We start from the raw sequence: 13314 nt of genomic DNA on the forward strand, positions 1-13314 counted from the left end.
AATCCCAACACCCTAGCATTAATGACTGTGGGGCCTAGAGTCTGGGATATGTAAGGCCATCTAGTTGCTTATTAGCTCAGCTGCTCTGATGTTGCAAGAGGGTGTTTCATGCTTTGGATTACTCTATTTTATTTAATTCAATATGTATTCTGTCCTGTTGCAAGGACTTGGGAGTGCATCACCACTTTTTGCCATGTTCTTTAAAGACTCACAATAAAATAAATTGATAAAAGGGAAGCACAGGGTGGGAAAAATAGTGTGGAAACTAGAGAACAGCTTTAAAATATCCAGACTGGCCTACAGGAGGAATTAATACAAAAACAAAAAATGGATTTTTGCCTGCAAATCCCTTTGCTAGATTAAGAACCCCTTGTGAAAACAGGTGATGTGTGCCTGGCTTAGGAGAAAACTTGATTCTGAATTCTGAGGTTTAATGGGAAGCGTGGGGCTAAATTCAACAGTGTTGGACTGGAATTCTTTCTTTGTGCCAGTATTGTGCTTGTCACATTTAGGGATGGAAAGTTCTGTCAACTTTGGTTCTCTCAGTTTCTCATTTTTCCAACTTTAAATTCAGTTCTCCATATTTATTCATGCAGCAATTTGCATTTTTTTTAAAAAAAAATCCCTCACATAGTTTGATATAATCCCATCATATCAGTTCTAATTCATATAGAAAAGACTTTAAATGTTATTCAATCTAATTGTAAGGAAATAGTATAAATGTATATCAGTCTCACATTCTTAAGTCTATAAATAAGAAATAAAAGGTAAAAAAAGTTACAGATTTATTTGGTAGTCCAGTGAATTCTCTTTTCAAAAAAAGCCAAGAAAGAAATGAATCCAAAAGGAGCTGCAAAAAGGAGCTGTCACAATTGTCTCACAGAGAAATCCTGCATTTCTGGCAACTGTATCCAAGGCCAAGCAGCTAAACGCTTCACAGTTGACCTTCAGTTTTTCTCTGAGGACTAGTGGGCATAATAGAGGCAGTCCAGATTCTGTAGAGATGCACCAACTTTCTTCGCTCACTTGAAAAATCTTCCATTCACACCAGAGAGGCTGAGTCCCTAAAAAAAAAAAAACTTGGGTAAAAATTGCCTCATATAATACCTCACTGTCAACCTTTCAACTCTCTCTCTTGAAAATCCCATCCTCCTGGTCAGTCTTTGTCAAATTTGCCTGCTGCCTGCTATCAGAGCCTTATGTATGCACATAAGAGAGGTGGCACAGGAAGAAAAGGGGTCAATTAGTCTCACTGGCATTCAGGTTTGTGTGGATCAAAGTAAGGTCATAATTGCCAAGGCAACAATGAAACTGGATGCTGGACCTTAACATTTCACAAGAATTCTTGTGAAAGAAATTTACCACTTCCTTCTCCATTTTGCCATAATCTTCAACTGACTGAAGTTTGCATTCCATGAATGTAGGTGGATTGTAATCATGAATATTTTTAAAACTCCAGAGTAATTTTTCCATTAACGTTTAATCCTATAACACAGCTGGTCTGCATTTGTATTGGAATTGTTTTTCGACAATTTATGTTTGCTGCCCTGGGCTTCTGGGCTCCTTTGGGAGAAAGGGTGAGATATAAATTTATTTAATACCATGTGTTGTACGTTAGTGTTTTGTGTTATTTTAAATAGACAAAAAGGAGTTGTTGTGAGGTAGTTTTTCACTCTTGGAGCTATGCTCACCAGTTGCTACTGACTTTTAATATTTGCTATATTTGGGATCTTAAATATTTTTTTCTAGCTGCACTAGTGCTTTTGTAACTTGTGCTTTGGTTATGACCATAGCTGAGTGGTAGAGCAACTGTTTGGCATGCTGATAGTTCCAGGTACAACTTCTATATAGACCAGTGGTCTGACTCTATATAAGGGAGCTTCTATGTTCCTGTAAGAACAAAAATCCCCCAATACAATATATTAGGAACTCCCCTCCCTCCCTGATCCGTGTGACTGATCAGTGTGACAACCTTTCACATACTTGAAGAGTGCTATCATATCTCCCTTCAGTCTTCTCTTCTCCAGGCTAAACATGCCCAGTTCTTTCAGTCTCTCCTCATAGAACTTTGTTTCCAGTCCCCTGATCATCCTTGTTGCCCTCCTCTAAACCTGTTCCAGTTTGTCTGCATCCTTCTTGAAGTGTGAAGACCAGAACTGGATGCAGTATTCAAGATGAGGCCTAACGAATGCTGAATAGAGGGGAACTTATACTTCACGTGATTTGGAAACTATACTGTTAATGCAGCCTAATATAGCATTTGCCTTTTTTGCAGCCACATCACACTGTTGGCTCATATTCAGCTTGTGATCAACGACAATTCCAAGATCCTTCTCACATGTCGTATGGCTGAGCCAAGTATCCTCCGTCTTATAACTGTGCATTTGGTTTCTTTTTCCTAAATGTAGAACTTTGCATTTATCCCTGTTGAATTTCATCCTGTTGTTTTCAGCCCAGTGCTCCAGCCTATCAAGGTCCCTTTGAATTTTGTTTCTGTCTTCCACAGTATTAGCTGTGCCCCCCAATTTTGTATCATCTGCAAATTTGATAAGCATGCTGTCTGCCTCCTCATCCAAGTCGTTAATAAAAATGCTGAAGACCACTGGGTCCAGGACCGAGCCTTGTGGTACCCCATTCGTTATTTCCACCCAGTTTGAGAAGGAACCATTGATAAGCACTCTTTGAGTATGATTCTGGAGCCAGCTGTGGATCCACCATCTGATAGTTGTTCCATCCAGCCCACATTTAGCTAGCTAATCAGAATAACATGGGCACTTTGTCAAAAGCTTTGCTGAAGTCGAGATATATTATGTCCACAGCATTCCCACAGTCTACAAGGGATGTTACTCAATCAAAAAATGAGATAAATTAGTTTGGCAGGATTTGTTTTTCATAAATCCATGTTGGCTCCTAGTAATCACTGCATTGTTTTCAAGGTGCTTACAGTTTGACTGCTTTATAATCTGCTCCAGAGTTTTTCCAGGGATTGATGTTAGGCTGACTGGTCTGTAGTTCCCTAGTTCCTCCTTTTTGCCCTTTTTGAAGATAGGGACAACATTAGTTCTTCTCCAGTCATCCAGCACTTCACCAGTCCTCCACGATTTCGTAAAGATTATAAACAGTGGTTCTGAGAGTTCTTCAGCCAGTTCCTTCAATACTCTAGGATACAGTTTATCAGGCCCTGCCGATTTGAACTCGTTCAAAGTGATTAGGTATTCCTTGACTGTTTGTCTATCAAGCTCCAGCTCCAATCCTGCCCCTTCTACTTAATGTTTCCCGGGAGGGTTATAGACTCTTTTTTGGGAGAAGACGTAAGCCAAAGTAGGAATTGAGCACATCTGCCTTTTCTTTGTCATCTGTTATCATTTTGCCATCCTCATTGAGTACCTGTGCCACCATTTCCTTTCTCTGTCTTTTACTATGGATATACCGGAAGAAAGCTTTTTTTGTTGCTTTTAGCATCCCTTACTAACCTCAGCTCATTCTCAGCTTTAGCCTTCTTGACACCATCCCTGCAATTCTGTGATACCTGCCTGTACACTTCCTTTGTGGCCTGACCTTCTTTCCACTTCCTGTATGTGTCCTTTTTTGTTTTCAGGTCATCTCTAAGCTTTTTGTGAAGCCACATTGGCTTCTCCTGTTGTTTCCCCCCCTTTTTCCTTGTTGGAATTGCTTCCCATTGCACTTTTAGAATTTCCTTTTTTAGAAACTCCCGCCCATCTTGGACTCCTTTCCTCATTATTATTATTATTATTAAATTATTATTATTAAATTTATTTATACCCCACCTTCTCGCCAAAGGCCCTCAAGGCGGCTTACAAAGAAAACTGAACATAAGTATAAAATACATTAATGAAAGCAACCCAATTTACAAAAATTAAACTAAATAAATAACATTATTAAGAAAAAAATGTCATTAGGGTCACTTGCCATGGAACCATACTTACAACCGTTCTGAGTTTATTAAAATCAGCTTTCCTGAAGTCCAGGGTGCGCGTACGGCTACTCTCAGCTTTTGCTTTTGTTAAAAGCAAGAATTCAAGTATAGTGTGGTCACTTTCCCCCAGAGTTCCCGTAACTGCCACTTCATCCACCAAGTCATCTCTATTGGTTAGAATCAAGTCCAGGATAGCTGATTCTCTGGTTGCTTCTTCCACTTTCTGTAGGAGAAAGTTATCTCCAACACAAGTCAGAAATTTCTTGGAGGGGCCGTGTTTGGCAGAATTTGTATCCCAACAGATATTGGGATAATTGAAGTCCCCCATTACTACTACATCATGCCGCCTTGAAACATTGGCAGTTTGCTTTTCAAAAGTTACATTCTCGTCTTCTCCTTGATTGGGTGGTCAGTAGTAGACTCCAAGCACCACATTCCTTTTATTACTTGCCCTATTAATTTTAATCCAGATACTCTCGGTGGAGCTACCAAGCTCATTGTTCTGTATTTCTGTGCAGGGATATATATTTTTAACATATAGCGCGACTCCACTTCCCTTTTTATTCTTTCTGTTCTTTTTGAACAAGTTATATCCTTCAATTGCTGTATTCCAGTCATGGGAGTCATCCCACCACGTTTCAGGAGGAGGGCTGGGATCTCTTCTCGCTCGTCCCAGAGTGCAGGACATGAAATAATGGGCTGAAGTTGCAGGAAGCCAAATTTCGACTGGACATCAGGAAAAGTTTCCTGTTAGAGCCATACAACAATAGAACCAATTACCTAGAGAGGTAGTGGGCTCTCCGACACTGAAGGCATTCAAGAGGCAGCTGGACAGCCATCTGTTGGGAATGCTTTGATTTGGATTCCTACATTGAGCAGGGGGTTGAACTTGACGGCCTTATAGGCCCCTTCCAACTCTACCATTCTATGATTCTGTGATTCTATGATCCATCATGGGAATAAGGAGTTACACATAATACAATCACACTTGTCCACAGTAGACCATGTGAAGCCAGAGGGTGCAACTTTTTTATTTGTAGGTGCAAATGTAATGAAAGTGTATCAAGTCTCAATAAAATTGTCAGTTTGTTGTCCATTTGGTGCTTTTAGTGCTTTTGTCAGCTTTTCCATTAGAGCTACTGTCCATACCTTTTGTCTCCACATATTAAGATTTAATCGAGTCCTTTCCACATTTGGGCAATCAGTTGTCTGGAGGCAACTAGTAAAAAAGTGATCACTACCTTGTGCAGAAGATCTTGGTCGTCCATGAAGATTGTTAAGAGAGCCAGCTTGTATAATGCATTGCATAGTCTGTTGTGTAATCAAACTGACCTCTTTGAATACCGCTGACCAAAAGATTTTGACTGCATGAAAGTCCACCACATATGATATAGAGTTCCGATACTGCTACATCTCCTCCAACATTGTGGGAGAGTTTGCATATTTATCTGGCTACACCTATATGGTGTGAAATACCATCTATGTAATGTTTTGAAGGCATTCCCTCTGATTTTAGCTGATACTGAAAGGAATGCCTTCTTAGCCCACATTTTACACCAGTTTGCACGATCCAATTCTAACCTCAAATCCTGTTCCGGTTATTGTTTAAGGAAATCCAAATTAGTGGTTAAAGGTCACAGAGTATTGTATAAATAATAGATAAAGATTAATATCAGATTTTCAAAGGGAATGCTCTCCGACCAAGGGGTTGTTATTAAATGTACAACTTGATGAAGTTGAGGCTAATCCACCCTTTCATTTCCCCCTAAATTGGTCACTATCTGAGCCTCTGTCGGGTTGTTTAAAACAGAAAAAACCTTTAAGGTCTGTGGCCTATCTTTGTTGAAAAGAGGGGATGGTGGTTAAATGGCATTAGTGGAGATACTTGTGAGGCTAGATTTTTGGCCCAGTGAGTCCATACTTGGAAGTCTGCCAGTGTAAAGGAATTGTTAACCTCTGATATGGATTTTGCATTATGTAATATGTATAGTATGGCCAGAAGCCTGTAGTGATCTGCCTTATCAAATTCCTTGTGTGGCCATGGACAGTCCTTTTGGTCCTGTAATATTCTCTCAAGCAGCTCACATAAAATGCACCAAATGCCATCTTAAAAACTTATAAAAGAAAAACTATTTTAAAAAATTAAAAATTCAAAGCCATAGAATATGAATTAATGCATCTTGAACTAATGCATCTTGAACTAATGCATCTTGACATTGGAGAGTAAGGTTCAGATCTTTGCTTTGTAATAAACACAGGATTGGAAACCTCAAGCACAGGGGTCAAGTGTCCCTCCAGGCCTTTCTGTACATCCCTTGGAAGTCCCTAGGCTGTACCCCTCACTTGCCCTGCTTCACACCCTGAATGTTTTTGCCTACCTCGTATGTGTCCTTGAACTCTAAAAATGCTTCTTTCTTGCCTGGATGGGAGGATAGAGAGGGTTCTGAGAGTGCATGTAGAAATTAGCCTACTGTACAAAGGTAACATTTGCATTTGCTGCTCTCCCCGCTTTTGCCTCTAGCCCACCAGTAGCATAGTGGCAAATTCAGGTGTATAGTGTCACTTCATGATAGTCATGCCATGCCCCTTTACAGCCATACCCCCTTCTAAGATTATATAACCTTCTAAGATTATACAGTAAAATGAGCTTTCAGACTCTTACTTTACTTGACACTTACTTTGTTCAGTATTATAAAAATACACACAGAAATAAGAACTAATTTGGTTGGTCCTATTTCTTAGCAGAGTTGTAAAAATACAAGCAGCAGAATGAGAATAAACCAGCCCCACCTTTCTCTATATAAATAACAACAGACACAATCCTTTAGGTAAAAGAAAAAGAATGTTTACTTACGACCTCATATGTTAGGAACATAGGCTCTATAGCTTGGAATAAAGAAAAATAGGAATCTCAGTCCATCAGTCTTTGTATTGATGCACTCAGCAGAGAGCATCTTGCCATGCTGCCTCTCTCAAAAGTAGGAAGATCAGAAAGATGGAGATTATTCAAAAATCCCCAGGACAAAGGAGGAGGAAGTCAGGTAACTAAACCCCACCCATTAGGAAGTTACATCATGGTAAACAGGTACATGGGATATTTCCCAAATATCCCTTAAAGTGACCATGCAATATTTGCCTATTCCAACATACTTTACTTGGAGTTCTGTTGAGTGATGAATGCTGGATGAGGGTATGTCTATTTGAGGTTCAGCAAGGAGAGTGTAGTGATAGCTTCTAGAAGACTCTTTTCAGCATCTAACCCACTCCTCTTGAATGCTGATTAGTCTGTAGAAGGCTGGAGATAACCAGGCCTGCTCTCAAAAAAGTACAGGGTCTATGACCCCCACCCCACTCCTGGACGACTACACCCTATGGCCCACCCACTAGTGGCATTTGGCCCTTGGAAGGTTGCCCAGAATGGAATGCGGCTCTGAAAAAGGTTTCCAACTCCATTCATAGATTAGTATCCAACTTCTGCTTTATCACTGATACATGTTTACTATCATATCAGAACACCAGTTCAAATCATTTGGGGTTTCATTAGGCTAGTGAAAATTGTGTGGATCTCCCCTGAAATACATGACTACTTCATATGCCGGGTATGAGTAATGCTGCTGGAAATATGGTCTCTGCATAGGAAGCAGACATGTATGCTGGACAGCTGATGTTAACCTCTGAAACATGGAACCTCAAACACATTGAAGAGATATTTTGGACATCAGCCACTATGGCAATAAAGTTTGAACTGGGCCTGATTTACTTTGGGTAAGTCATTTCTTTAACCTTGCTTCTCCATATGCACAAGGAAATAATAGTGACCTGTTTTAATAAAGTGGCTGGGGCTGCAGGTACAAATAAATAAGAGTTGTAAAGCTCTTTATGTATTACAAACATTAAAAGCATGATGAGACTGCAAACCAATTCAGTTGGCATGTGTAATTGTATTTGTCACCTTTTATATTCTCCATCCAGAAGGATTTATGATGGCACGCCGTCAATATCGTCAACACCTTTCTCTTGGTCGCATCTGTTGTTTGCTGTAGCTTCAGCCAGAGCATATATGTGAATACGCTGATTCCAGTGGTTTTCAGTTAACACTAGTATTGTGGGGTTTAGTTGGGGTAAACTGGGTTTGCCTGTTCCCTTCTCTTTTTTTCCTTTTTGTGGTTGCTTCTGTGGCATGCAGTGATTGTAAAGAATGTGTGTGTATCTGGTATACAAGAGACACAATAGTGAGCATACTCTCAATACAATATGCTGGATAACTGCTTTGAAAAATTGAGTGTGTTCTCTCTGTGAACTCACTTTTTTGTGAACTCACTTTTTTGTTGTTAGTCAATGTACATTCAGGATATAGCAGTAGATTTGTACAAATGTTCACTAAATGGAGCCACCTTGTAAGGAGGAATCTCTGGCCTTCCAGATGTTGCTGGACTACATCTCACATAATCCCTGACCATTGGCTATGCTGGCTGGAGCTGATGAGAGTTGAAGTCCAACAATGTCTTGAGGGCCACAGCTTCCCTATCCCTGGTGTAAGGCAAGTGCAGAATGTTTATTGAGGAACAATGATGGACAAAGGAAAAGACTTTCATCCTGGCATCTAGCTAGGGGCAATCCAGGGTTTTGTTATGTAATTTAACAGCTCTGGTAGGAAAGGATTTCCCAGGACTCAGTCTTTTCCTGAAAACAGAAGATGTGTCTGAGACCTGGCAAGCCCAGGCTTAGAGTAAACGTAAGAAGATAAGAAGAGCCCTGCTGGAACAGACCAAATGCATATTTGGTCCAGCATTTTGTTCCCACAGTGGCCAACCTGATGCTTATGGGGAGAAAGAACACTTGCAAGAGTTTTGTAACTTAAGAACTAGTGCCTATGTTTGCTTTCCCTCCCTCCCAATGCCTTTTCCTTTTGTGTTGTGTCATTGAAATTGTAAACCAGAGGGCAGGCACCTTATTATTGTTGATGGTTGTAAATTGCTGTGGGAGCCCTTTTTGGTTGCAGAGTAGGATAAAAATACTTTGAATAAATAATTAATTAAATAATACTAAAAATATAAAATGCAAAAAGTAATTTTTGGTGTGATTGTATTTACAGCAGTGTCAAGACTTCTCTGAGTGTTGAAACTATCAAGTATTTGCATTCATGACTGCAAAATGGTGTTTTATCAATGTGTAGGAGTGCATGTGAGTGTCTGTCAAACTACACACAAAAAATTGTGTTACAATAATAACATGATCACATCAAGACTGCTTTTTTGCAGTTTTTTTAATCAGTGCACATGTGCATTGAGGAAGAAAGATGGAAATGAACTAAAGGGATTGCTAACTGCACATGGAATTAATTTTAGAAATTCTCTAATTAAAGTGGAATTCAGGAGGAGTGGAGGGTAGGTAGAATTAACCCATGGAACAATAAAGGAACAGAATGGGGAGAAATTATTAATCCCAATTCCATGGTATTTTAACAAAACCATAATTAGGCTACAGTTCAGTGGTTAAGCACAGAATCCCCATACAGAAGGTCCTAGGTTCAAATCCATTCATCTCTAGGTAGGGTCGCAAAAGACGTCTGCCTGAAACCCTGGGGGCCATGGCTAGTCAGTATAGTTCCAGACAAATTATATTGTGTTCAGTGGTGTGACTAAATTGCAGTATCAGAAGGAAAAATGGAGGAACTGTTATTGCTGGCTTACAGAGAGAGAGAGTATGGAAGGTTAGCAGAGATATTGTGCATCAGTGTTCAGCTTTCAAAGCTGTAAAGAGTACATCTCAAAGCAAGTTTAACAAAGCGACCTATCAAAGTTAACCACAGCGTATGGCAGCTTGGAAGGAATGATCTCAGAGCCTATTGATAACTGATGTGGCCTATTCAACAGTATGTAACAAGTCTGTGTCTGGTGATAAAATATTAGCTGGTGTTTGATTTTTTTTAATTACACATGGCACAACATATGCTACAGAATGGCTACTGTCAGGGAAGGACAAAATGTAAGAGCAAAATGTAGTATTCTCTCAATGCTGTTTTAAACTGAAAGAGAAGAAACATGTCCTCCAGCATCTCATAAATAAAAACAGGAACACTTGGGACAGATCCAGTAGCAAAGCCCACCAGCCCACTGTATATAGTAAGAACAAAGTACCATTGAGCATATGCAGAATGCATTTCCTCCAATTAGTAAATATTACCTATACTCCCAGAATTAATAGCTGGGTTTACAGGTCAGAGAGTATAATCCAGCCTTGAGGGTAACTAGCCAGAAGAGCATATATATTTGCACTTACTTGTGTTTGGGTTTTGTTTAGTGTTGGATGTTGTTTTGGGGTTGTTGTGTAGTAGCTCAATGAAAATGACACTAGCATTACTATTCCTTGCAGTAATTTGTAACAAAAATTGCAGAACAGAATCTGATGATCCTGAGCATTTGTATAGCACTATAGAGCTCAGAGGACTTAACATGCTTTTAAAATTAGCCTTTTAAGTGACTTAACATGCTACATTACCTCTCACAAGCAAGGATTAAATGGCTTCAGAACTCGAGGCTACTTGCTCCAAATGACGGATTTGAAACTTGGCTCCTACTTTTCAAGTTCTTTGCCATTCAGTACCTAGGATTGTTTACTTGGGAGTTTTTATAAAAGCCTTTTAGAAGTCCAAGTGTATAATATCTACTAGCTCACCCTCTTCTGCATTCTTGTTGACATTCTCAAAGAATTCTCAGTTGTTGTTGACAATCTCAAAGATTATGGGGTGGGGCAGGATTTCCATACGCAGAAGCAAATTGATTCTTCCTCAGGAAGCCTTATATTTCTTTTTGACAATTCTAGCTTTATATTGCTTTCCACCAATTTACCCGGGATTAGACATTAGGCTAACAAGCCCTTTATATCTTACCCCCATACCTGGATCCCTTTTTAAAAATTGATGCTACCTTGGCTTCTTTCCAGTCCTCTGGAAAAAGCAGCTGATTTCAGTGACAAGTTGTATATTTTTGTTAGAAGAAGAAGCAATTTCACATTTTAGTTCATTAAGAACTCAATACTGTCTAGATTACTTACTAATTTTTAATTTGTCAATTAGCCCTAGAATTTAATTTCTTATCACTTCCATTTAGGGTTGCCAGGTTCAGGCCCAGCCTCCAAGGTTCAGGCTAGGGTTGCCAGGCCCAGCCTGCAAGAGGTTTTCTGTATCTTTAAAAGTTGTACAGGGGGAAGGGAGAATTCCACCTTGTGGTTTTTCCCATTACAGGGTTGCAAGAACACCTGCACTTGACTGACTTTCTCTTCTCCTAAAGATACAGGATCAGGATCAGGCCAAGAACCTGGCAACCCTACTTCCATTTGACTTAATTCTTTCAGTTACCTTCTTCCCAGGTGTAGATTTTGTCCAAAATCTTCAGTAGTGTAGATAGATGCAGAGAGTTAATTCAGCTTTTGTGCAATCTGTCTTGTCATCCTTTCGCATTCCTTTCACACCTTTGTTTTCAGATGACCTGACTTCTCTCCTTGGCTGGCTTCCTGCTGTATTTAAATAAATGTTGGTTTGTCTTAACATTTTTAACAATATGTTCCCTAAATTCTCCACCCCTTTTTTTCTTGCCGTATTGCTTTACATTTGTTTTATCAGAGTTGGTGCCCCTCTTTGATCTCCTACTTTGAAAAGGAAGCCCTCTTGCCTTTAATAGTTCTCTCTACTCTGTTCATTAACCTCACTGGCATCTTTTTGGACGTGTTTGTATCTTTTCAAATTATGGTGTACATTTTTTCTAAGCTTCTCCTATTGTGATTTTAATAATTGCCAAGGGTTCTGAAGAGTTTTGATTCCTTTTAACTAACCTTTTGTTATTCAGACACTGACATTTTTATCATTGACTGATTCTTGAATAGTTTTATTTGCTCCTCTTTTTATCTTATTGCTATAGATTTTTAACTGTGTTATTAACTGTCCACTGTTAATAACATAATTATTACTGTCTGTACTTTTCTGCATTTTATTACCTTCCGACCTCACTGTTTAAGAGTCTCTCTGCCCCCATGTACCTGCAACTCAGAATAACACTTCAAGCATCTCATTATGTAGACTGAAGTCCATGAAAACCTATGCTATGATAAATGTCTTGGTCTTTAAAGTGCCATACGACCTTTTGTTGTTTTTACTGCAACAGACTTAACACAGTTACCTTTCTGGTAATTATGTTGTTATACTTTTTATTTCTATTCTTATTAGCTGCCTTGGGGGCTATGTGAAGAAAGGTGAGCTATAACTGTAAATCTACAAATAAACAAATAAATAAAATCTGACTATGGTGGACTAGCTGAGAAACTTTCCACTTACTGAACTTGATAATACTGTGGTTGCTATTTCCAACCAAATTCACTTACACATATATCTTACAAAAGACCTTGAGCACTCCTCAAGATTACATCCAGGGTTGCTTCCCCAATAGTTGGTTCCTTGACCAGCCATTTCATGGCATAGTCAAACTTCTAGTCACTGAGAGGAGACCTTTTTTTCTTTGACAGCTCAGAACCATTCCCTGTTCTTTCTCCCAGAACAGCAGCTGTCCTCAGGTTTGCACATTCTGTTCATAAGAGCAACTAGTGTACCTGCACCCTGCCTTTTGCACTCACTAGATGGAAAACTGCAATAAGATCTGTGCAATACTTCAAACACAGCCCTTCCCTTCGTGTAATAGTGGTCAGTAAGATTCTGAGAGAAACAGAGAGAGAACGTATTTGGAGGAAATAAAGAAATGGGAGGAGCTGTGCATGTGAGTGCCTGGATTGAAGTTTACTACTACAACTACGGTTATCGTTGTTTTTAAAATCTAATTGAGGAGACAATCAAGATTATACTTTGGCAATGATTCACCTGGGACAGAAGACAGAAAATTGGAACTATTCTAGGTGAATGGTAACAATTGTAGGATATGTGATAATACATGCCAATAAATCCCAATGCCTGCCACAACAGATAGCATAGCAGGAATGTAAAGTGGTGACAGTTAAGGCCAAAGAGCCCCAATATTAAATATTATATGTGCAAACTATATATTATATATTAAATATTAAAATGTGCAAACTATAATGCATTATTATGTGTATGCATTTGTCACTTGGGGAAGAGAGATATAATCTAGGATTTACAATCATTTTCAGAATGTGGTTTTAAATCCTAGGTTAGGAGCGTACCCTGGTTAGTGATAACAATGGTTAATGGTGGGGAACAGTAATCAAGGCTGAGGATGAAGAATTCATGAGTGAGAAGGGAGAAGGTATGGATCCTAAAATCTCATCCGCTTCCAGATTCACCTCTGTTCATAGTGGCTTCCTTTCAGGATGGTTTAAAAAAATATAGCTGCCAACTTGTTTAGTCTTGC

At 39.3% G+C, this 13314-nt stretch overlaps 1 protein-coding gene across 4 annotated transcripts in view; it reads left to right on the forward strand.

Moving 5' to 3' along the window:
• Window positions 1–13314, forward strand: part of ZSWIM5 (zinc finger SWIM-type containing 5) — a 170125-nt gene that overhangs the window by 53781 nt on the left and 103030 nt on the right. Inside the window, exon 1 of one of the 4 annotated variants that reach the window (XM_061632785.1) lies at window positions 7073–7702. The exons of the other annotated variants lie outside the window; for them this stretch is intronic. The gene's annotated coding sequence lies outside the window, so the exon portion shown is untranslated. Of the gene's footprint in view, window positions 1–7072; window positions 7703–13314 lie in introns of those variants that run through there. 4 annotated transcript variants of the gene reach the window in all.

Source organism: Rhineura floridana, chromosome 6 (genome assembly GCF_030035675.1).
Source record: "Rhineura floridana isolate rRhiFlo1 chromosome 6, rRhiFlo1.hap2, whole genome shotgun sequence".
Classification (NCBI taxonomy): domain Eukaryota; kingdom Metazoa; phylum Chordata; class Lepidosauria; order Squamata; family Rhineuridae; genus Rhineura; species Rhineura floridana.